This window comes from Bombus pyrosoma, linkage group LG2 (genome assembly GCF_014825855.1).
Source record: "Bombus pyrosoma isolate SC7728 linkage group LG2, ASM1482585v1, whole genome shotgun sequence".
In the NCBI taxonomy this organism is placed as follows: domain Eukaryota; kingdom Metazoa; phylum Arthropoda; class Insecta; order Hymenoptera; family Apidae; genus Bombus; species Bombus pyrosoma.
The window spans coordinates 13,292,974-13,315,738 of record NC_057771.1 but is presented as its reverse complement, the minus strand read 5'-3'; the positions used below and the strand labels follow the sequence as shown (position 1 = coordinate 13,315,738).

Here is a 22,765-nt window from a genome sequence, read left to right as displayed (position 1 = left end):
CGGTTGAGTTACTCGGAACCTGCTATCGCGACAGAACGCTTTATTACCGCCGCGTGATTATTGTTGTTGCGAGCAGCAACTTCATTTGCTCGTCGAGCGTCGTGCTCCGTTCCTTTTTTGCTCGATGATTCGAATCTTTACCGTATATTTGTTAGCCGAGACTTAGAAAGTTTAGGAATCAACGGTTGTTTACGTTTCTCCTTCTTGTGTTTTTCTTTCGTATTACATCGCCGTGATATTTGCGAAGCAGTAACGATTTAAGAGAGAAATAACAGGAAATATAGGAAATAGGAGTTGAAATTCGGGCGAGTTGTCCAGCAACGAATAAACAAGATAATTTAAGGGATATCTGTATAAGACAAAGTAGAACAAAGGTGAAGATTATAAAACGTATTCGAGCTTCTGTTTATTAGCTATTTATATTTTAAAATTGATAAGAATATCCCTGAATTTCTGTAGGTCTATTATGCATGTGTTCCAATAAGGTGTTTCATTAAGAATGACAGATGTAAGGTATTAGGAAAATATTTATTTCAATTTAAAGTACATTGAATGTTACTAATCGTAAGTCCTGCGGCTTGTTCCAAGTTCAATGTATCATACGTGAAACTCGTGGTACAGGAAGATGATATAAGCGATTAGTTGATGATATAAGATTTAAGCTTGGAGAGAACAGTTAGCAAAATGATGAATGACATGTTCTGAAACCAGGCTTATCGTTAATACAACTTATAACAGTAAAAGAGAAAAGATTATTTATTTGAACACCAAAGAAAAAGAACTTGGAGCAACGTTTTCTACTCGAAGATTGTGCAATACGATTTATTTTCGCTTATTTCCCTCGCATGATAATATTCTTCGAGACATCTCATAAGGATTCTACGGTATTTAATATTCAGCAGTCAGTAGAATGGTTTATCAGTGCAGAATCACCGTGCAATTAGCTGGCGCTGCGTTAATAAACGATACAAAGGATTTTCCCGACTGACGTTCGGACTTTTAGTCGGTGATTAGCGTCGAATTTCGCCGGGAAAACGTTTCAAATTAAGCGTCGCCGCACCTGAGCTTTCTCTTGTGTATTTCGAGAGCACTGTCGTGTGTGAGCACGTAGAAAGAGGCGTGCTCATATTTCACTGTCGCTTGGGGGTGCGATGTTACCGCTCAGTGGAACATTAGAGGATATTATGTATCGCATGCATCAGAAGTATTCCAGCTAAACGTCGCGGTAATTTATACCGAAAGTCGATGATCTTGCGTAAACCTCCACATTGTCTACGAGTCTGTGTTACTTAATGTCGCGATAAATATGCCATAATAATCTGTCCATGAACATATATAAAATACGTTTAGTAATCTTACTATGGTATTTAGGACCTCGAATTTTTACATTCTAAAATCTTGTCCTTGTTTTGATAAATAAAAAGGCATTTAACCAATTATGCAACTAGGCAAAACGAATACCTTCTCATTTAGGAAATCGTTTAACAATTAATACACCGAAATCTATCTTAATAGATATCGGCTCATAGATCCTATGATATTGCATCGATTTCAAGTCGACTTTACGTCTGTGATTCTTGATAGTTTGAATAAGTAGAATGATTCTCGCGTTAATAATCCCTCACCAACCAATATTTTTAATATCCCGATTTCCGCATCGAAATATCGTTTCTAACTTCGTTACCAATCACTACAATCGTGACCTGCATCATAGAACGTAGTGCTCAATGCATCTCGTAACATACGAGTACATATTTCGCTATGTGTAAAACGCGTTATACCATAGAAGAATTTAGAAAGGAAAGAAAAGAGCAACTGAAAAGAATGCGGGGCGGCTGTAAGAGACTAAATGAAGGAATTTACAAACGTTTATGTCGAACAAAACGGTCGAGTTTTCCGCGTGGTTGTACGCTTTGTGCGATCAGGGTAATTTCATTTCCCTTGAAACAGATTGAATAACCATCGAACACTCGAGTTCTCCGCCTACGAGCGTTCAGGGAAATTTTCTATGTAGGCGAATAGAGATATTGCACGCAGTTCGTCTTCCGATTTCTCCTTTTTCTCTTCTTCTTTTCTTCTCCTATTTTATTTTCTTCCGACGAATTAAAGAACTCACCCCTCGCCGTTTTCCCACACAACCGACAGAATAAAGGAGAGAAAGATGCCGGTAATAATAGTGCTCGCGGCAAGGCACGTTGCTCTAGCCGAGTCTATTCAACCTGTCATTCGCGTTTTGCGGTCACCATTGTGATTTGCAATGGTAACCCTTCGCACATCCTGCCTATTGTCGCGAAAACGTTCGTTCCTCTCTCTTGCTCCCACCCCATATAGTTCTATTCCACTCTAGACCGTTTCATTTCCTTGTCTCCTTTGTGCTCTTCCTGCTTGGCTTCTCTTCGTTCGCGTGTGTCACCTACTCTACCACGTTGCTACTTTTTCTTTAATTTTATTCACTTCGTATAATTTCCAATCCCTCGTTATACACTTTTATCAATTTTTTATCAACCTCTTCGATAGCTCCCTGATGTCTTTCAAATCGTTTTCCACGTGTGATTAGATATTTAGATTTCCTCCTCGATCACTGCTTCTGTAAATAATACATAAACGTCATCTTCGTACATTTATCCTGACTATTTCTTTAACATAAGTCTCTCATTGTTATTCCTCACGCGATTCTAATTATTTAGTTTCGTATGACTTCAATTCCTTTTATTCTAATTGCTTCGATCGCTTTAATGCAATGTCGTTATCCTTAAAATTGTTACCTTTACAATTACTTCAAATCACATCGTTGTCCCGAAGAAAATTCCACTTTAACATTAAATAATTAGAAACTTTACGCGAATCGACCAGTGTAAGTCAAGTAACAGTTCTTCAACTCCAATTACGTTTTAAGTAGCTTTAAACATTTATGACACTATTATCCAATCCTTATTGTATTCCCTTCTATTTTCCTCTCTTTCTTCTCCACATTTTCCAGTTTGCGTTTCTTTCGTTTCTCCTATGTTATTTTACCTCCTCGTCTCCCATTTTTCATAATTCTCGGTTCTATCGTTCGCCTCTACCCCGAGTACTAACTTCACACCCCTTTCCGTCTATTTCTAGCTTCACTCCTCGCCCTCGAACTCCACACGACGTTCAATTCGAACCGGAAGCGTGTAAGCGCATAATTTTAACGGGGAACGCGTTTCGAAGCGGGTAAACGATCACGCGTACGCGTGTACGCGCATACAACACGGTTTGTAGATCGTGTGAAAATCGTTGTACCGCCGCACCGGTTAGACGCTAGTTCGAGCCTCCTCCAGTGAGTTGACACGCTCGATTCTTCGTCCTACTTTCGAATTGATGTAATTATCGAATCGAATTATACGGTTTGGATCGACACTCTGTTATTCGTGTCTCGTTCGAGCTCGTACAATCAAGTCCAGCGTTTCCTCTTCCTCGTTTTCCTGACAGGATATCTGACAGGCTGCTGGAATTGTGGTCTGTCTTTGCGGGGGGTATGGCTATGCTTGAGACTTCACGCCACGTTAAAACGGTTGTTATCGACTCGGCAACGGTGATTGATTGGTTAAACTTGGTTTTCGTGGTGTACAGCAATTATTTATATATTTGTAGCAGCACATGAACTAGAGGACAATTCGAATCATGTTGTTGTTTTGCCTCGGAGTATCGATATCGCTAGGATACACATAATGTGATAATAAATAAACTCCGGGCAAAACAATGTCGCCGCTACGTACAACCGTCAAACAAACTCGAATTTAAATTTTCTGGCTCTTGCACGACCAGTATAAATAAACAAACGCGTAAGGTGACCAGTTTTTATCAGTCAGTCTCGAGCGATCTTATTAGCGATTTATACACTGTCTTTAGCGAATCCGTTAGTACCGAGCGTCTTAGCGAACATTCTCTGTATTTATTTATTTATTATTTTAATATATACTTGACGGTTTTCAACTTCGAGTTATCTGGCCATTTATTATTATAATAGGAAGAATTATTGCGACCTTTTCGCGGTTCGGAGAATATTTCAGCTCTTGTTTCCTCTTTATATCGCAAGATTTTTATTATAAATATTCCAGTCTTGTTGCAAAGAAATCATAAAATCAATTTGATACGTCGACTGTAAAACCTTCGCACGCTTCATAATATTCTTTCACACAGTTTGCAAGACGAATTAGAAACATTTATGTGATTTTAGCCTTAGAAGGAAGGATTTAATTTTTACTTGTAAAAAAAATCATGGATAATAAAAATCAATAATTATCAAAAATCAAAAATTAATAAAATTATTTTCAGCGCGTCAATAGAAATACTGTCAATACATCAATAAAATATACACAATCTATAACAATGAAACTTTGTAAGGAATATTCCTGATTCAAAGCGCGAGGGTTTAAAGAAATACTTGCTCGATCGATTTCCTCCTTTGACGAAGGATGAAGGGTTTGTGGAAGACGGTAGAAAAGGGAAGCAAGCAGCGGTTAGGCTAGGTCAGTTACCCAGACGGAACGAATTGGGTCACGACGGAGTACCAGCTCTCCGGGGACGGTTTTGTATTATGCGTGAGACGACATATGGTTGCCGTTCGGACCTGCTACATTGTTATTCACGAGTGTTTGCACGTTCTTGGAAGGAACGTTTACGTTTTAGAATGTACATATCTTTAGCTTCAGTTTTGTTGGTACTTCTTACATTCAAATATGTTCGTAATCCAAACATACATATCCTAATTTTTCGTTTGACAAGTTAATCTCCATTTAATTGGTCTGTGATAAAAATGTTGGAAATTTCTCTGTGACTCTTCGCGATGATCGCTCTGAATACAACGATGGTTAATACGCGATATCGTTAAATCGCAGTTTAAATAATTAAGCCTCCACAGATAAATCAAATCGTTCATATGCAAGTCTAATTTCTTTGTCGTTCCAAACTTCCAAGAAATCTAAAATAATTTTGAGATGCTTACGCGAACGATTGAAATTTTTTTCGATAGAAATAAAATTTCTGTTGAAAAAATTCAAAGATGAATATTCGCTTGAACCGTCAACGATATCGGCGATTAACGTATGACGATGTAACTTCTAATACTGCAAAAGAATTGCCAACATAAGGATAGAATACAGTTGTAAAACATATAAATTATAAAGAATGAAAAATTGGAAACACGAATAATAGGGGCTAACGTTCGCTTTCCCCGGTCTCCTCCCGCTTCCTCTTCTCCTATTAATTTCTGATTACAGGTTTTGAACGGGAAATTATCCTGTTTCGTGTTCCCGGGGTAAACAAATTCCGGTTTCCGCTCTCGAGAGTCAACCGATAAAACGTTGCAATGCTGCACTTCCGTCTAATTACCATATTTCACGTTTCGTATTCGAACTTTCAATTTGCCCAATAAAATTTTCATCGGCGCCACTATATGCATCGGCGTCTATCCTCTGGCTAAATATTTCTCCACGAAATAATTTTGACCGAACGATGTATCGTTCGGGACTAACGGTGGTCAGTGTATCTAATTTTAACGAAGCGTAGTCGTTAAACAGAACGGGTTAAATTAAGCGGTGATGCATTACGCTGCCAGTGCATTTCGATTAGATTAAGCCGCGTCTCTATGACGTTCCACAGAACGCGGTTTGGTTACAAACAATGCATCGGGGAGCAGTAGAGTGCTAATGTTTCCCCATGTTACGTGACACCGTGTCCACTCACGAGTTCTAGCAAACATTTAAATATTATGCTTTAAATTATACTACAGTTTTTGACAATTAAAACGTACAATGTAGTAGCGTCGCGTTAACCGATCAGAATCTTCGCCAACTGGCTATCGCTATACTCATTGTACTTAGTTAAGATATTCTATCAACCATCTCTAAACTGAATGAAACCAAAGTTTAACGATTTCTTTGTTCCATCCTCGATTTTCTAATATTCCAACATATCTTGAGAAACGAGAAAATGTTAGGATTCGTGTATTAACTAAGACAATTAGTACTTACTAATTCGTGCAGCGAGTCTCAGAGCAATCTGACACAATCATTTACTAACTGGTAATATTAGTCCAATAAATTATGTGTCATAGATCGTGAAAAAACTAGGATAATCGGATAGTTCGTAACTTGTGAAATTTAGTTGTGAAATTTCATTGGCCCATAAATTTTGCAGACATCTAACTAATAAGTTAATAATCTTATAGTATCAAAGTATAGAACTTAGAACTTCTTCGATTCTTACTTTTCGTATTCTTCGTAACAGAATCTACGTGAAATCATACTTTAAAGATATATAACGTGAAAAGTGTATGAAAAATCATTCACCAAACATTCGAAGGTTTTTCGACGTCAGGACGTCGGTTTGTACGACTGGGGGATCTGTTCGTATAGGGCACGTACATAATGTTGGATTTAGTGTCCGCGTTAAGGCTGTCCGAGTTCCAGGCTCGAGCTCGGAGCCGGCGAGATACCGACCGTGTATCGTGATTTGTGGACGTCAATACGGGGGTTACGCGTGACGTATCTCACCGATCATAATTACATCCTGTTACTGGAGATCCTGGCTCCTTGCTCGTCTACCTCCACGCACACTGTCTCCTCCATCGCCATAGACGTCCTTCGAGGGCCTCCTGATTTACCGACTTCCTCTCGACTATCGTCTAATGACTCAATCGCCTGTTCCGCTCTGTTGAATCGTTATATGAACACTTATAAAAAAAGATTATCGACCAACAACCGCAAGAATAATTATTTTTCAAGTAGTTTAACTTCCTTTATTTCTTTCTCTTCCAAGGGCTAAGAAAAGATCACAAGCCAATCATTGGAAGAACACTTGCCAGAAAGAAGAAATTTCCAGCTACCATAACTACTTTTACCCTTCCATAAGCAAAAACTACGAAAATACCACAAACTAATACCCGCAACAGTACCCTACAGCTATCCAACTACCTTCAGCTACACTAACGATCACTTCCTTCCTAAAAGTTGCAATTTAGTATCGCAAACTGATACTTGTAAGATCTGTTGCCTCGAAATTTGCAAACGGAAGCTTTTAACAATCTCTATCCTATCCTTCGCAGAAATTACAGTTTCGTGTCACAAACTAATGCTGTCAAAAGCACTTCGATCTCCAATTACCCTTCTCTTTGTCCAAGTATTGAAAGCAACCAGTAACCATCGACCTCAAGCATATTGCACTACCAATATACCTAACATTCTTCAGTCTAGAATTCCGTCGGGAAAAAGACACATAAAAATATTGAAACGTCGAAAGCGGGTATCGGCAGTAATCTGGAATGGCAGTCGGTCGTCACGGGTGGCCAGTAATTCGAGTCCGTCCAATTCACCACGATAATTGCATTTCGCGATATGCCGAATCAGTGGATACGTGTCCGGCTAGCCGTAAGGCATCCACGGAGCATCCGAATCCTGTCGATCCTCTCTCCGTTAACCCGGTGCCAGTCGAAGCTACCTCCTGGCGGTCAGCCTTCGATTCGCGCTTCCATCCGGCTTCGACTCTCCCTTCCCGATAATGCTGCGCCATCCCTTCGTGCATAACCTTGCATGTACATGTGCGAGTACATGCAGGGACGTTTCAGCTATTAGTCGTTGTGGAACGGCAGCTCGCCATCACGCGACTCCACCGGCGGGCTAACATCAAAGCCAAAGGCATAGTTGCACTCTGGGGACGGCTTATAACGTGGCGAAGCTGGTTTACCCGGTCGCAGTTCTCTCCCTGAACTCTCTGCTGCCTGCAGGCGGACGACGATACCAACAAGAGGAAGCTTCCTCTACTGCACCGTTGCAATTTCACCCTGAATCTCCTGCCACGAATTTCCCAATCGGAATTTACCAGAATTTCCACCCTTAATGACGCCACCTGCTCCATAGCGTACGTCTTACGTCACGCGAGGATCTCGAGGATCGTTCGTGACGGTCGGGTCTCGGGGATGGTTCGAGCTATGAACAAGGATTTACGTTTCGATGGTTTCAGGTGCCTTGGTGTTCGTATTATGGGAGTACACTTTTCCAATGAGTTTTCCTTAATTGTTCATAGATAGGATATTCATGAAATGTTGACATTTCTATGGATGGAATTAGAAGAGTAGAACTGTGGCAGAAATCCGTTTCGCCTGTCGAATACTGTAGCGAATAGTTTGGATATTTTATATATCTGTATTTGAATATTTTTCTAATACTTATCATCCATGCAACTATACTTCTTTAAATTTGTCTATGTAACTACTGTACATGAAGTTTAAAGTTTAATTGCATGAAGACTCACAATTTATTTAGAAGTTATAGCATCGCAATGCGTAATGTTAGATAAACTGGGTTTACGATGCTTCGTGTTGGATTTAATTTACAAAGTAATTTTACTAAATAACTTTATCTTCAATAGGAATGAATCTATATTTTCTACGACTGTTTCTCGGTAACTGAATTGTCCATTCTGCACACCATGCCCATTAGGCTCGTAGACCAGACAGAACGCTCATGTTTTTAATGGGTCGTTCTTGAACTCTGACGATATATCGATGTATTTAAACACGTTTTATTTTTTCATGCGGACTCGCAAACGACATTACCAGGCATATAATTTGTGTCTCTGCGTTCACGCAATCATCGTCATATTTATATTTCATGTTTCATAATTTTACGTTGCAAACACGTAATTGTCACTGTGTCACTTCAAAGCACAGGAAGTTACAAGGGGTAAACCGAAAGAGGGTAACAGATCGGGTTTGCTTTTCGAGAGGCGGGATTTTGTTCAGCGTCACTGGAGTCGAAATTTTACGATCGACATTTTACACTGTAACCTTCTTAGCCCACTTTTTTGTTACGTCAAACGGAGATATTAAATGACGGTCGGGCCAGTAAACGTTGGTAAAGGCAGCGCTATTAGTATAAATACGGTTATAATGCAGAAGTTAGGGTTGCAAAGGGTATAAACAGCCAGTAAATCAACAACTTTAACCTTTGTGCTGAAGGGACTCGAATAGAACTCGAAACCAGAACGAAAGTTTAGTACCTAATCCATCTACCGACACAAAACACCAAACCTTTCCTGGTCAATTTCAACGTGACTCCTACTCGAAATCTAAGTAGATAAAACCAAAAAACTAAACGAATCATGGAAAATGCAAGCTTTGTTTTTCTATTTTAATACATGTGTATCACCGATTCCGCTGGTACAGCTTCCATTCACATAACTTTTATTCACTCGAATACTCTTTAAACGAATTCTCAGTTAGCGATCGTCTGGCAGTATCCGTGTATACCTGTCCCTGTATTCTCTCCAATAAATCACGAAATTAACTTGCAAGGAAATATATTCATCCCTGGAGAATGAGAAACCAGAAACGAAACAGTCGATCCGCGAAAGAATCATCGTTGCCCCTCGACCTCGTGACCTCAAACCGAACAACAACAAAAAAGGGAAAGAAAGAGAAGAATGAAAGACGAAGGCAGTGCAGGTTCGAAAAGGCGAGCAAAAGCCGATCGTCTTCGCCGGTGCGAGTCTTTCACAAGGATCGCCGAATTAATCTGCCATTAATATCCGCTCGGGCACGAAAGAGCAAGCCGGTCGAGTGTGTAAAGCTTCTCTAAACAAGCGGTCGCGTAACAAATGGCAGTCGGTTCTCATTCACGTCCAGCTCGGCCGCTTTAATGCCGCGGCCATGTATGCATACGGCCGGAAGGTGATTAATGCCGAACAGGAGGGTCAAGATCCTTCACGATTAATCAAATTAAGGGGTGGAAGCGCGAGATAAAACTCGCGCCCGTGGAAAAGTCCAGTTAGACGCGTTAACCATCACCGTCTCTGTCTGTCGGCGAGGTCTCGCCCCGGTTGCTCGACCGTTGAAAGCGGACAATGAAAAATGACGAGCATGACTTATCTGTATCGAGGACTCGCGAGACGAACCACCGGCCTTGAAGGGAGGCGTGACCAACGACGGGGGTTCGTTTCGTCGTCGGGAAGCTGACCGGCCCGAAATATACAGGGTTCGTGTTGAGTAATGACTGCTCGAATTTCGCGACGTTTAAACGGTGCTTGAGAGTTTCGTCAGGGGCATTGGGCGGCAAGAGAGGCTAGCTGATGTCTGGAGGATTAATGTGCCTTCGAGCTCAATTGTTTCGTGATGAATGTTAAACAGATAGACATTAGCCGTTATTGGAAATAGGGCGTAGTTGGTTTTTAATCAAACGAATTTATTAGGCGATTTGAGGAGGAAGATTTTTAATTCGACTTCTTGTATCTTTGGTTTGATTCTGACATAAAAGTATTTCGAACGAAAAACATATTTATTACGGAAGATTTAGAATTTGTGCGATTGTTAGTGTTTGTCATGAAACGCTTGGTCGCTTCATCGTTTGATATTCTATTTTTATATTAAGTTACTAGCGTCATAAAGGTTCAAGGAATTAGCTCTTGTCTCGCGAATTCGTTTGTAATAACCGATCACATACATGGCACAAGAATCTTCTAGACGTTATCCCGACGAATTCTTTCGCATATCAGAAACAATAATTTAATTAACTGAGCCATAGTCTGAACGTGTACGTGCTTATGGTGTGTAATACTTACCATGAATATAACTCGTGTTTCTCACATTTTGATCCTCAAATTCGTCTGGCGAATCTTACAAGGTGTTAGGAAGCAAGGGGTGACCAGTGACTGATTGTATTCCGAATGTAGACGACAGCCATGGGAACGATTTACAATAAGAACAAGAAGAACATTTTTCTGAAGGAGCAACGAGAATCGAACAATTCCAACGTCAGAAATCAGTACGTGCCGAAGCTCGAAAGACCGATCTCGTTATACACGAATCTTGCAGTTCCATCAACTCGGATGACATTCCAGACAAGTCGTTGAATCGTTTCAGCAGGCAGAAATGTCGGAAGAAGTCCAGCACAGCGAGGACAGCATGTAAATGAGTAATTGTCCCGCGAGATTAGCGACGCTGATGTCCGTTGAGAGGGTCTCGTCATCTCGTTCTAAAAGAATGAAATAAAAGGAGAAAAACGGCGAGCCATGACTTATCTGTATCGAGGACTGTGCAGCACGTTCTCTCGAGCGACGAGAGGCGTGACAATCGTAATCCCGATTCGTTCGAGGTACTTGAATGGGAAACGAAACTGGACACTGGTCAGCGAAAGGTTGCAGGGTGCACGGATGAAGATCTTCGTGCAACGTGGCCACCATTGAAGGTCTAGCCAACGGTGATCGAAGATTAATGGCGGCTCCCGACCGTCCCACGACGATTTGTTATGTCCAATATCTCGCTATTAAGGACGGCTTCGCTGCTGAATATCCTGTTTCTTCGCTGAGATTCGCCACGATTTATTATTAAATGCACGTGTTTTAAAAGATTAGTTTCGTGCAGAAATATCTTGTTCGATAGTAAAACTACTGATCTTTAATTGGGACTTGAATGTATATTGTTTTGTATATCGTGCGTTATAAGTATTAGGATATTTACTAATTATATTTATTGGGAAAACGTCAAATTTTACTTTATTTAGCTTTTTAGATTACAGCGTTACGATAGATGCGCGTTGTGGTAAATGAAACATCTGAAGAGCGAAATGCATACACTTGCAAAGGATCACGCAACCGCTGTAATTATATAGTGCGATAATATGTTTATAATAAGATGTCTGGGGAATAAAAATAGTGAAAAGTATTCAATCGATACTTAAATACTTATAGCCGATAATGTACGTGCTATATGTAAATGATAATAATCAAAGTAATACGATGAGGTACGCGTTAATCATATTTCTCCATCTTAATAAAAGTTGAAATTAATTTGATCAAAATTACCTGGGTATTAGAAAATTGTAAAAGCAAAGAACTTGAAATTTGTCATTTTTATGGGTCTGATGGTTTCTCCTGTTTACTATATAATTTAAAGCAATTACATCTCAACCGCCTTTCAACTCGGAAAGCATTACACGCAACATTACACGGCAATAACCATCGTAAGCGAAAGATCTAATCTCCTCGAATTTACGTTGCTTTTAATTCAATATCCTTCCTTATAAACACACGCTAGAAATACATCAACCCTGAACAGTGGAACGCATCATCCTGCGCAGATTCACGGACCACCCCTTTCGTTCTGACGTGAAGCTCACGCGGTTTACGAGATTGAAAAGACTGGCCAGCCACGATGATCCCTCGTCGCTCTGCGAGATCAGGTTCCTCGACTACGATCGGTTCTCGTAACGAGTTCATATCTTGCGCATCGTTTGCCTCGAACAGAGGCAAAGCCCGTTCCCAAAACGGGGAACGAATCACGATGTTTCGCGATTCTTTCGAAACTGCACACCTGACGATCCACAAGGGGAAGAAGGATCTTTGAAGATTCAAATACGCGATCATCGAGCCTAGATATATCGCAGACTGTTCTGACCAACGAAACGAGTCACAACAGAGTTTGATCGTAATAGAGATGTTGAGTGTAAAGAGCGAAAACGATCATTGACCGATGAAAAAAGGATCGGAACGCGCTGTGATTTTAGAGGAATTTTTAAGCTGCTTCTAAGTGGTCACAGCAAATTCTAGTATGCTATACGAAAATACCATAAAGATTTGTGATCGTTGGACTGTGTATTCTTATGCGTTCATGGAAAAATCGAAGATGCAAAAATGCTCGGAATACACGTGATACGCAAAGATATATAAAACTATGGTTAGTTCAAAGGACAGTACCGTTCATAATATTTAACACGTACAACAATTTTCCATCTGGGTTGCATTTTTTAAATTATTTCCATCGAAGTATGAATTTACATAAATTTAGTGTTCTCTTTCATAAACGGCTAATCATCGGTTTTTCACCGGTGGCCTTCGCATGTGAGATAGCGGATTCGATGTAACGTACGCGTATCAGTTAAAAACGTATTAGCTGAGATAAGGGAAACGAAATTAAGTAGAACGATAGAAAATTCGTAGTACGTTCGATGGAGAGGACGTTTTTCACAACGAAGAGGGTGACGGTGGTGACATAGAGGGAGAACGCGGAAGCGTAGTGAAATAAAGAGATGCGGAGATACAGAGGGGTAAAGAGGAGTAAAGCGGGGAGGAGTATTCGCAAACACGCGAATTTCAAAAGGCACTCGACTACGCGATGTCCCCGGCATAAGCGACGGGGACCTTTGACGACGTATGCAAATACAGATCGAGCATGATAAATTGCTCTTGTCAAGACACCCGGTATTTCGCACGAGCCCATAGAAACCCGTTTCCATAGGGAACGGATTCCGCATATAATTTCGTCGGCGACGGTTGAGGCTCGCAGCAACGATTCTCTTCTCTTTCCCCGTGTTCTTGTTCCGGCCGCGCTGTCTCTCGGTTTCCGGTGGAAACTTTCGCGAGATCCGTCTCGCCCGATCGAAACGCCTTTCCTCTTCATCCCTTTACGACGCTCCCCTTTCCTAGGCCGGCGTTATCGTCGACGCCGAATTTTGATGGAAATGTCGCGACACGTGCACCTAAATGTAGTTTCATGGCAATACCATGGTAGCTGATCGAATATTGCTGTAAACGAAGAAAAACACTCGCGTTTGGGAATTTATTAAATTTTTATTAAATTCATTAAATTTATTAATATAATTCTTCTTGGTTAAGATAGAGGTAACTGGTTTATTAGACACGTGGTTATTTTTATTGCGACGCTGTGAAAGAAGAACGAAGGAACTTAATCCTAGAAGATCTGAAATTCAGATTGCAATATGAATATGCGGCATATTACCATTATGAAGAAATATGCCGAATATTATACCTTTTCTTGCGTGAATTGTTCCTTTTAAACGAAAGAAAGAACCCTTGCTATATATATGTTTTGTATATAGCTTTAGTTTCGAAAGACAAAAGAATTACAAAATTATTGAAAGGACATAATCTCGAGATAAGGAACTATAAACGAACCCTATTGGGATCCGCATGAAATCTTCAAACTCATAATACGAGTAAAATTGTAAATGTCAACTATATAAATTGATCATTGTACGTGCAATCCCAGTGTTGAAAAGAATTGCTTATAAATTAGAGAATTCGAAATTATACTTAAAATATCCGTTGTGTGTACGTTGAGGAATCAACCCAAACATATTTCCACGATAACGTCAGAAATAATATCAGATCAACATAATGCTTATCGAACGATTCAAGTTTCTCTTCATCCCCTTTCCACGTGTTCCTTTTTCTTTCCGTATAACACAAAGCTTCTACAGTCCCAACGTCCCTTCAGAGTCGTTAAAATCGCGCAAGACTTATCTCAGAGACTTGTATATATACCTTCTGGGAAACTAGTTCGACTCTCGTCAGAGAGACGAGAGACCATTGGACGGAAGATTTATGTCGCGTTTAACACGGCTGCGCCTTTTGTCGAGGCAGTGGCAACATCACGCCTTCACGACTCCGACAGGGGTTACATCTATCTCGCTGTCATATCGCGTTAATGCAGCATCTCCACCGGTCGCGAGGTTGCTCCACGATTTCGTGGCTAAATCGTCTCATTAACGGGTTTCGTGGGGGGTCCCAGCTCATTTGCATCACACTCGCCCTTTGGAACCGGTCCAGCGACACCGTATTAACCCACTGAGACTGTTTTTACGACTGAATATTTGTTTGTCGTCTGGTGAAAGATGCTGCCTGTCAGCCTGGGAATGATCTTTGTTCCCTGTTACCTGGCTCAATACATTTCTTGTAACGATTTAACAAATTTCAGACGCTTTGCAATCTTGATGTTTGCAGGAATTGTCGTGCACTTGATGTTTCCTTAACTATCTTATTGAGAGTCAGAGATTTTAAGTTTTAGAAATCTTGGAGTTTTATATTATATTAGGTCGTCCGAAAAGTTTCTTTCGTTTTATGAGGAAATAATGGACGTACAATGTTCTTTTGTTTTATATTATTTTGTCGAATTACGTACGATCCATTTTGTTTTGTTGAGATTTGTATGAAGGTGCACTGTTGTAAAAAACACTTTACTTTCCGGACAACCTAATATTACGAGTTTCGTTATTGCTCCGGTTTCAGTTACTGTGAGGTATTGTATAAGAAATTTAGTACAAAGCGTTTAGAATATAAATTTATTCTTAAAATAACAAACGTTGTAGGTGGAAAATATTTTAAAGAAATCTATTAAATAAGCTCCAAGGGAATTTATTTCCAATATTTATCCTAACAGAATATTTTTCCCTTTCGCAATGAGATATATGTTTATACTTTCCTTGGAATATTTCTTTGCGTTTCTTTTAAAATATTTTTTTTCATAGAAGTTTCTGCAAAATTTAAAAGAAAGGTACGCGATAGAAATATTCTGAAATTCTATTCATTTCCGAAAATATTCGTTTGATATAAATTTGCTTTGAATATACCTGATCCATGTGATTATTTCTAACATTTAATATATGCATTTATTCATCTGGTATATCTTGTGCTCCTCTTTACCATACGATTCAATTACCATTTTCCACGAGCTTCTTCCTCCATTTGGAGACCTACGTGCACTTAATCGCGGCGAAACGCGTTTCCGATACGGCCAGAGCTCAGTTCCCCTTAATTTCGACGAAGGCAGACGTGATGCACTGATTTTCCCGACTCTCCAATTTAATCAGTGACCGTCGACGGTCCGTGAGGGCCGATGCAACGAAACCGGATCTCGAACTTCTGATGGAAATGCAAATGTCATCCGTCCGTCTGTCCAATCTGAAATTAGGCTTTCGTGGTCGGGAAATTTTCGTTTCTGGAAATCCACGTTGTCTCTTCGTTCAACACAACAACGAAGATTAAACTCGAATCAATTTTCAGTTTCGTAGATTCTTTAAAAATTTCAATTCTTTAACCGCAATTTATAGAATATTTCATACTTTTGATTTATCCCTCGCTGAATGACGAATCGTGCTTTTTGACAAGATCAGATCTTTATTTATCAGCACATAATCGTTCAGAATTTACAATTGGAAGTGAGAAATATTGCAGAAACTGAACGTAGAAATTTTCTAAAATAATATCGTGCAATAAAATATTTCATTCCAATTCTGTCCAAACAGAAAAATAAAAATCTTAAAAGATCCAAGAATTACTTTGCAATGATCTTTCTGAAAGGAATGTTATCTATTAGGTTTATGTCGAACCTGAACTTTCCAATCGCGCGCTCTAATTGCTCAGCAGTTCCTGTTTATCCGGAGATACGCAGAATACTTCTACATATTTCTTAATCTCTAGCTAGGGCATTAACATTAATCAGTCTGATCGTTAACATTAATCGGTTGATATTACCAGCCAGCTAATCGAGACAGTTCGATCGCTGGTCTCGGGTCACCGACGTGATCCACGTCGCCAGAAACGCGTTCATCCATCCGGCAAAGGCGAGACGATCGCTTGGAAATTGAAGCCGCAGAGGCGGAGTCCTCGGTTGACTCACTGGAAACCATGCACCCGAGATTGGCTTCGCGGAAACGCGATCTCTGCTCGAGAGACGACCCCTCTGCCTGTTAACAGTCTAATTAAGATGATAACCTGTTACTAGTGATAACGAGGCTCGCGAACCTGCATCGTACGCGTAAACGGTGGAAACAATTTCGACGGATGAAATAGAACACCGACGCGATGGCTTAAAACTGTAGAAACCCGTGGGTGGCAGACCGTTTCCTTTTGGAAAAGGATCGTCTTGTTGTTTGTATGAGAGTTTCATTAGGAGCCTGAGAACGCTTCGTCTGCGATCGTTTCCCTAACGATTCGCGTAATTAAGTCGGCTACGAGTATTCGTGCTTTGGAAGTTAAGCTGGAGCTTTGCTTTCTTTCGAAAAATATTTCAACGAATCGAACTAAAAATCTTCACATAAATTCATTTAGCTTGGTTCAAACGTTTCTTCAATTTAATTTTGGATTTCTTAAAAAACATTCAACTAATAGATAAACATAAAAGAGAAGGTGGAATGAATCGGATAGAAAGTTTCTTCCTTTTTCTCAGTTAACTTCATTCGAAGTAAGCTTCTCGAGCCTGGCTTTGTTCAAATATTTTTCAGAAAATATTCCATTAAAATTTGATCAACAATGAAATCAACTAGATATAAAGACATATTTTCTCAAGTAAATTCACTCCATTGAAAATGTTCTCCATCCTCTAACCTTTCGCCATTCAGTGTATCCTTTTAAAATTCCTATCACCGCGAGTCATCACAAGTCTGAATCCTTGTCATACTTCATCGTCTTATACAATCACGCTTTGAGCTTTCGGCTTCCTGCTCTTCTCGTGGCTTGTACACGGCCAGAGACAAAATCGTCGAAAGAGACGAGCTATCAGCGAAGCATGAAATCATTAAACGTCGGCAAAGACCGAACTTGCAGGGAATCTTACTTGGCGCCATGATTCTCTGCAGCGCTCGTTTTAAATGAATTTCCCAGAACGCAGTTTCCATTCAGTGCGATAAAGACACGTCGACGTTAGTTTCCCCCATGCAAGATCGAGTTATTCGCGCGACGAAAGACCATGCAACGTCATTATCGGCTGTTCGAAACGAACAACCTACTCGTCGTCCCTTTTCACCTGACAAATCAGCGAAACCGGAACGACGAGACTCTCGAACGCGAAACTTATCGTGTATAACGACGTTTTCCAAGTTGAAAAGCGCGGATAAAAAGGAGACCGTGCGAAGGGTAGAAACGAATCCCCATTCACAGAGTCGAGATGGGTTCTTTGGAATCTTTTCTAATCGCGTGTGGCGTTGGTCAGATTTCTAGCCGTTTGCACGAGATTTTCAGAATGTCCTGGGGTATCACGAGAGGGAGTTTCATACCGTTGATAAACGCGGTTGGGTAGGTGTCGTCGGAGAAAATAGGGTTGCAAAAGTGGAAGTTAATTGGGTCTGCGTGGAGAAACCGGAGAATATGTCGTTCCAAGGGTGTAGGAAATCGTGTTCGCTAGTGATGGAGCTTCAAGTGTACTTATGGCGAGGATGAGAGATTGAAATATAGAAAATCGAAAGGTAGATACCTTTCCTGGTTTGTTTCAAACTGTAGTGTTTGAATTATTAACGTCAAACATTTTTCATACAATGTGCGACAAAAAATGAGATTGTGCCTGTACCTTCTTTTATTAAACAAATTCAGAAAAATTCGACCAAGATCGTCTCGATGTAGTTCTCTTTCGACTTGGCACGCAGCCGTATGCACCATCGTATGTCAGCGTTCAAAACGATTTCGGCAAATCATTTTCTGCGATGCAGATTGAGAAGCGTCTTTTTTGCTTTTACGCTTCTTGTCGATGAAAAGTGATCCTTTGATTCAGAAACACGCGCACGAGACATGCAATTTCCATCGTAGGTTTGTCCAGTTTAATAAGAAACTTGATGTTTATTCGTTGTTCAGTTTTCTTATCCGACATTTTTCAACCAAACGCGCCTATAAATTGAAGATGCGTCCACTTGTACCGAGTGCAGCGATCGAGCTGATTTTTGCAACATTGTCGCTTGACAAGAGATCTTTGATAGTCGCCTTCTTCATTTCTCCCCTCCAACTGCTTCCAGAGCTATAAATTCAGTCTCGTCTTTTTTCTAGCGTCGCACATCGTAATATCGACTTCATTGTAAGAATCGCAAAGAAAAAGGCTCTCGAAATCGGTTATGATCCTCAATTAAATTTCATTTATGTTTCTTAAAACATTTTCTGCCTTCCTTCGATCAAATATCAAATCTGTTAATATTTTCATATATTCAATTTCATATCCAATTACAATGGAACCTGGATAAGTCGAACCTCTATAAGACTACAATTTTGTTCATTCCCTTGCGCTCCGCTGCGAAAACCTACAGAAGTCGAAATAAAACTTACATTGACTCGAATTATCTGCCACGTGTCCAAATACATTACTTTACCTCTGTAACTCGAGTTTAGAATGGTCAGACTTCTACAGGTCCTCTGTAAATTTACTCCTGTAAGTGGAACTTTTATCGCTGCTGCCTCTGCAGCTCGTAGTGTACCCATAGCTATGCTCCAGCTGTTAGGATTGTCTCGAATAATATAAAACGAAAAACATAAGACGACACAAGCCGTATCAGAACTGCTTTGTCCTTCGACCACGCGCATTCCATAGAAGCTAATCGATTTTCATCAGTCGAACGCACAATTGCTATCATCTCCCGCGTCTTTAACTTTTGGAGTTATGTATGCTGAATAAAATGGGTTCTAAGAGGAAGCTCAAAATACTGAGACTTTTTGATTACTGAGATTTGTGCCTTCGTACAAAGCCTCTGCATGTCGATTCTCTGCCTTTCGATAAATCGGAACCTTTACAAAATCGGTAATTTTAGTTCTTCCATTGAGGTTCGAGTTATCAAGGTTCGAGTTATCAAGGTTCGGTCTTAATGAGACGAATCGTAGAAATCTAGCTTTTCTCAAATCCTTATGCTTCATCAATTCATCGAGTAATATTTTCTAACCATAAAAATTTGTCTGCTTTCAGGAACGAACACAGGAACGTCACATCGACGTGGTGATTTCTCGTTGCCTAAATTCAAACAACATCGCATCCAGCGCGTCTTTAAAGCGTTCAGTCGATCCATCGGCAATTTTTCATGCGATTCCAATCCACGAGGAAAGCGCGTCTGGCTGACGACGCGGAGGCGGCCCATGCGAGCCGGCCCGCACAAAGGCGCATCCTCGCGAGGAAATTTATCGCGACGGGACGACGTTTCCCGTGAAAAGCGTCGAAGAAAGAAGATAGAAACGAGGCGAGGAGCGCGGAGAACGCAGCAATCTGGTGAATAGGCGCGCCTTCCAGAAGCGTCGCGAATCAATTCCCGGATTGACTCTGCACCAGGTTGCCGCGCCGATTTTTCAGCTTTCTCCAGGCGGAAAACTCGCACGTCTCGTATCCATGGCATATTTGCCTGGTTACTGAATGGAAAATGGATCGACAAGAATGCAATATCGGAACTCGCGAACAATCGTTCGATGTCAGGTAATAGAGACGATATCGATATGCCAAGAATTTTTGTTACCTTTGATCGTTGAGTGAAGCCCTTCGTGTTTAAGGTATTTATTTATTTAACGATTATTTAACGTGCTTGACTATTATTATGGTTACTATAGTGATCGATACTGGACTTGTCATTGGCGATTTGCAAATTAATTAAAATATTTGAATTAAAGAAACGTTGATGGAAATTCAGTAAATCTTTGATACTTTTGATATCATTTGATCAATCATTTTGATTTAAAATGCTGTAGTTGCATCTGTTATAAAATATTTGGCAAAAGTGTTCGTGTACCCTATCTCAATCAACATAGATCATATCTTCTTCTACAAAAATACTTGAACAACTAAGAAGATAAAGTTTTGCCAAGTCTTATTATTTCAAAATATATCTAGATTACGTTAATACTTTGACTGCCACGTTGATCATATATGACCGGCCACGGTTTCTCCTGTGACGCTACGGTGGTCATTGGTGACCGAAGCGCTTGAACTTCTTGCAATTGTAAAAATTGTATGAAAATTAACAATTAGGGCATTTTAAATATAACCGATAAATAGAAAATACTTTGAAATAAAAAGTGCCCCATTGAACAATTAAACATTTTTATTAGAACATCAATAAAAAAAAAAATGAGAACAAATCTTGCAGCTAACAGTGCATTGCGTTTGCATCCATATCTCTGAGGGGTAATCTACGAATATTATTATAAACACATCTTAAAAAATAAAAGTAGATGCTGCTTTATAATCATATAATTGAAGTTAGAAGCGTGCACATATATAGAATGAGCAAATACTGTTTATTAATATCTTCTACACGTTTTGCTTACGACGAAACAACGAATGCGAATGGTTTGTCGAAATAAACGAAGCATTGTTGTAACATGTCGCTATTAACTGTTACCAAGGCGCCAATAAGATAAAAAATCCATTGGGGAAGAATGTTGTTTTACATCACCAACTTATTATTATTTTGCCATTATATGCTTTGAATAATAAAAATACTCCCGAGGCGTCCTGAGCGAAACGTGTGATTTCGGCGTGGCAGTCAAAGTGTTAATATTTTGCCTGTAAAACAAATGTTGAAATAAGCGACTCTACTGTTTCGTTATGAGTAAGATAGATCAAAGATTAAATAACAGTTAGTTGAGGCGTTAGGATTTTGTTTCGTGAGTCGGTTAGGATAATCGAAGGTTTAGTGATCGTACGGGAGCTCGTTTATCGATGGACGAATGTTCGCTGGTTGTATTAACGTGGAGACGAAAGCTTGTACACGATTGGGCGCAACAAATGAACGCGACAAAGGGAATCGAACGGTAGAACGATCGCGGCAAATTGGTTTGACAACAATGGGATTTATTGCTGCGATCGGCCGCTACGAAAGATGATTGATATTGTATCCGCTTTTTGAGCGTGGATCGCCGATTGGAGTACGTGCAATGATTAAAGCGATTGATGGGTGTACGGTGCGCGAATGAGGAAGAGAAACGGGGTGTCGTTGCTGAATATTTCGGACGAACGTAGAAGAATTTATACGTAGTGCGCGTTACATCCGAACAAACGTCAATCAAATAGAAGATATTTTTTAGACAATACGGATAACTTATTTGAGAATTAAAATGGATTTGTCTTCGTAATTAATTGGTCGTGAATCTCTGTGCAACTTTGTATTTTATATGCGTCCTATATATCTTTCTACTTTTATATTTTCTATTAATCATGAACATCCGCGGTCTACTAATTAATACCGTGATTCAATAAAAAATAAGCAGCTGAAAGTTGTGTTATATAGAAGTGTAATATATTTCAATACCCGTTAATTACACTAGGGATAAGACGAATTCTACGTATAAACACGAAAAGACAATAGGTTAATTCAACTATCGTGAATAATTTTGCCACCCCATGAGAATCAGCAATCGGCTAATAACCCATTACCTTGGTAAATTATTCCATCCATTCCCCTTTTATTCGTCGAGCAGAAAAGTTGAGAGATCGGATAGCAACGCCGATGACACGAAACGTAGCGAGCAAACTTTCCACCCCTTTAGTCGGGGGACGTGATTTAATATTCCTTGCTTATAAAACGTTCCCCTTTCCGTCGTTCAGCCAATGATCTAATAGGAAGAGCATGTCCATTAGCGGTGGCTTCGTTAAGAAACAAAAGAAAAAAAAAGGTAAAAAGAAAAAGGGAACGATGTTTTGTACGGGACAAATGGATGGGCACGCGCGAACGTGGAAACTTAACGCGTCTCGCGCAAATCCAGAAGTGAAAATTCCCGTGAAAGGTTCTTTGATGACGTCGTGAACCGAACAGAGCAAACGGGAGATCTCTGGTGGAATCAATTCGCAGATCGGCGCTTGCTTTCATTCCCATCGTCCGCTTCTCTCTGCACAAACGATCACTGCCAGGATCGTATTCGGCGCTCTCTTGCCTCCTTTGAGCAATGCCCAACGGTCGATCAAGCTGGCAAATCGTTTTCATAAGCAGAATCAATTAAGCTACTCAGCGTTTCGCTTCAATTGGTGAAGCTTTAAATCCACGAACACGGACATTTATCTCGAGGATTTGACTAATTGAGTATTAGGTAACGTAAATTGATTCCAAGACTTAGGTGACATCTTGTTACCGTTGGTAGATTGCTAATATTTCTTCTTTTGATATGTATCCCGAAGGATTCGAGGCATATGCTATTTTATGGAACAACCACAAGTATCGCAAAAATAATACATTTCGGAAATGGGGGACTGAACTTCGAACTGAGGCTCGTTTTT

At 40.1% G+C, this 22,765-nt stretch overlaps 1 protein-coding gene and 1 long non-coding RNA gene across 2 annotated transcripts in view; one reads left to right on the top strand and one right to left on the bottom strand.

Annotated features, from left to right (window-relative positions):
* LOC122575567 overlaps positions 1-20,384 on the top strand; it is a 147,606-nt gene extending 127,222 nt beyond the window's left edge. Inside the window, exon 3 of the long non-coding RNA XR_006319465.1 lies at positions 19,475-20,384. This is a non-coding gene — a long non-coding RNA (uncharacterized LOC122575567). The remainder of the gene's footprint in view (positions 1-19,474) is intronic.
* LOC122575485 overlaps positions 1-22,765 on the bottom strand; it is a 195,951-nt gene that overhangs the window by 16,747 nt on the left and 156,439 nt on the right. The window lies entirely within an intron of this gene.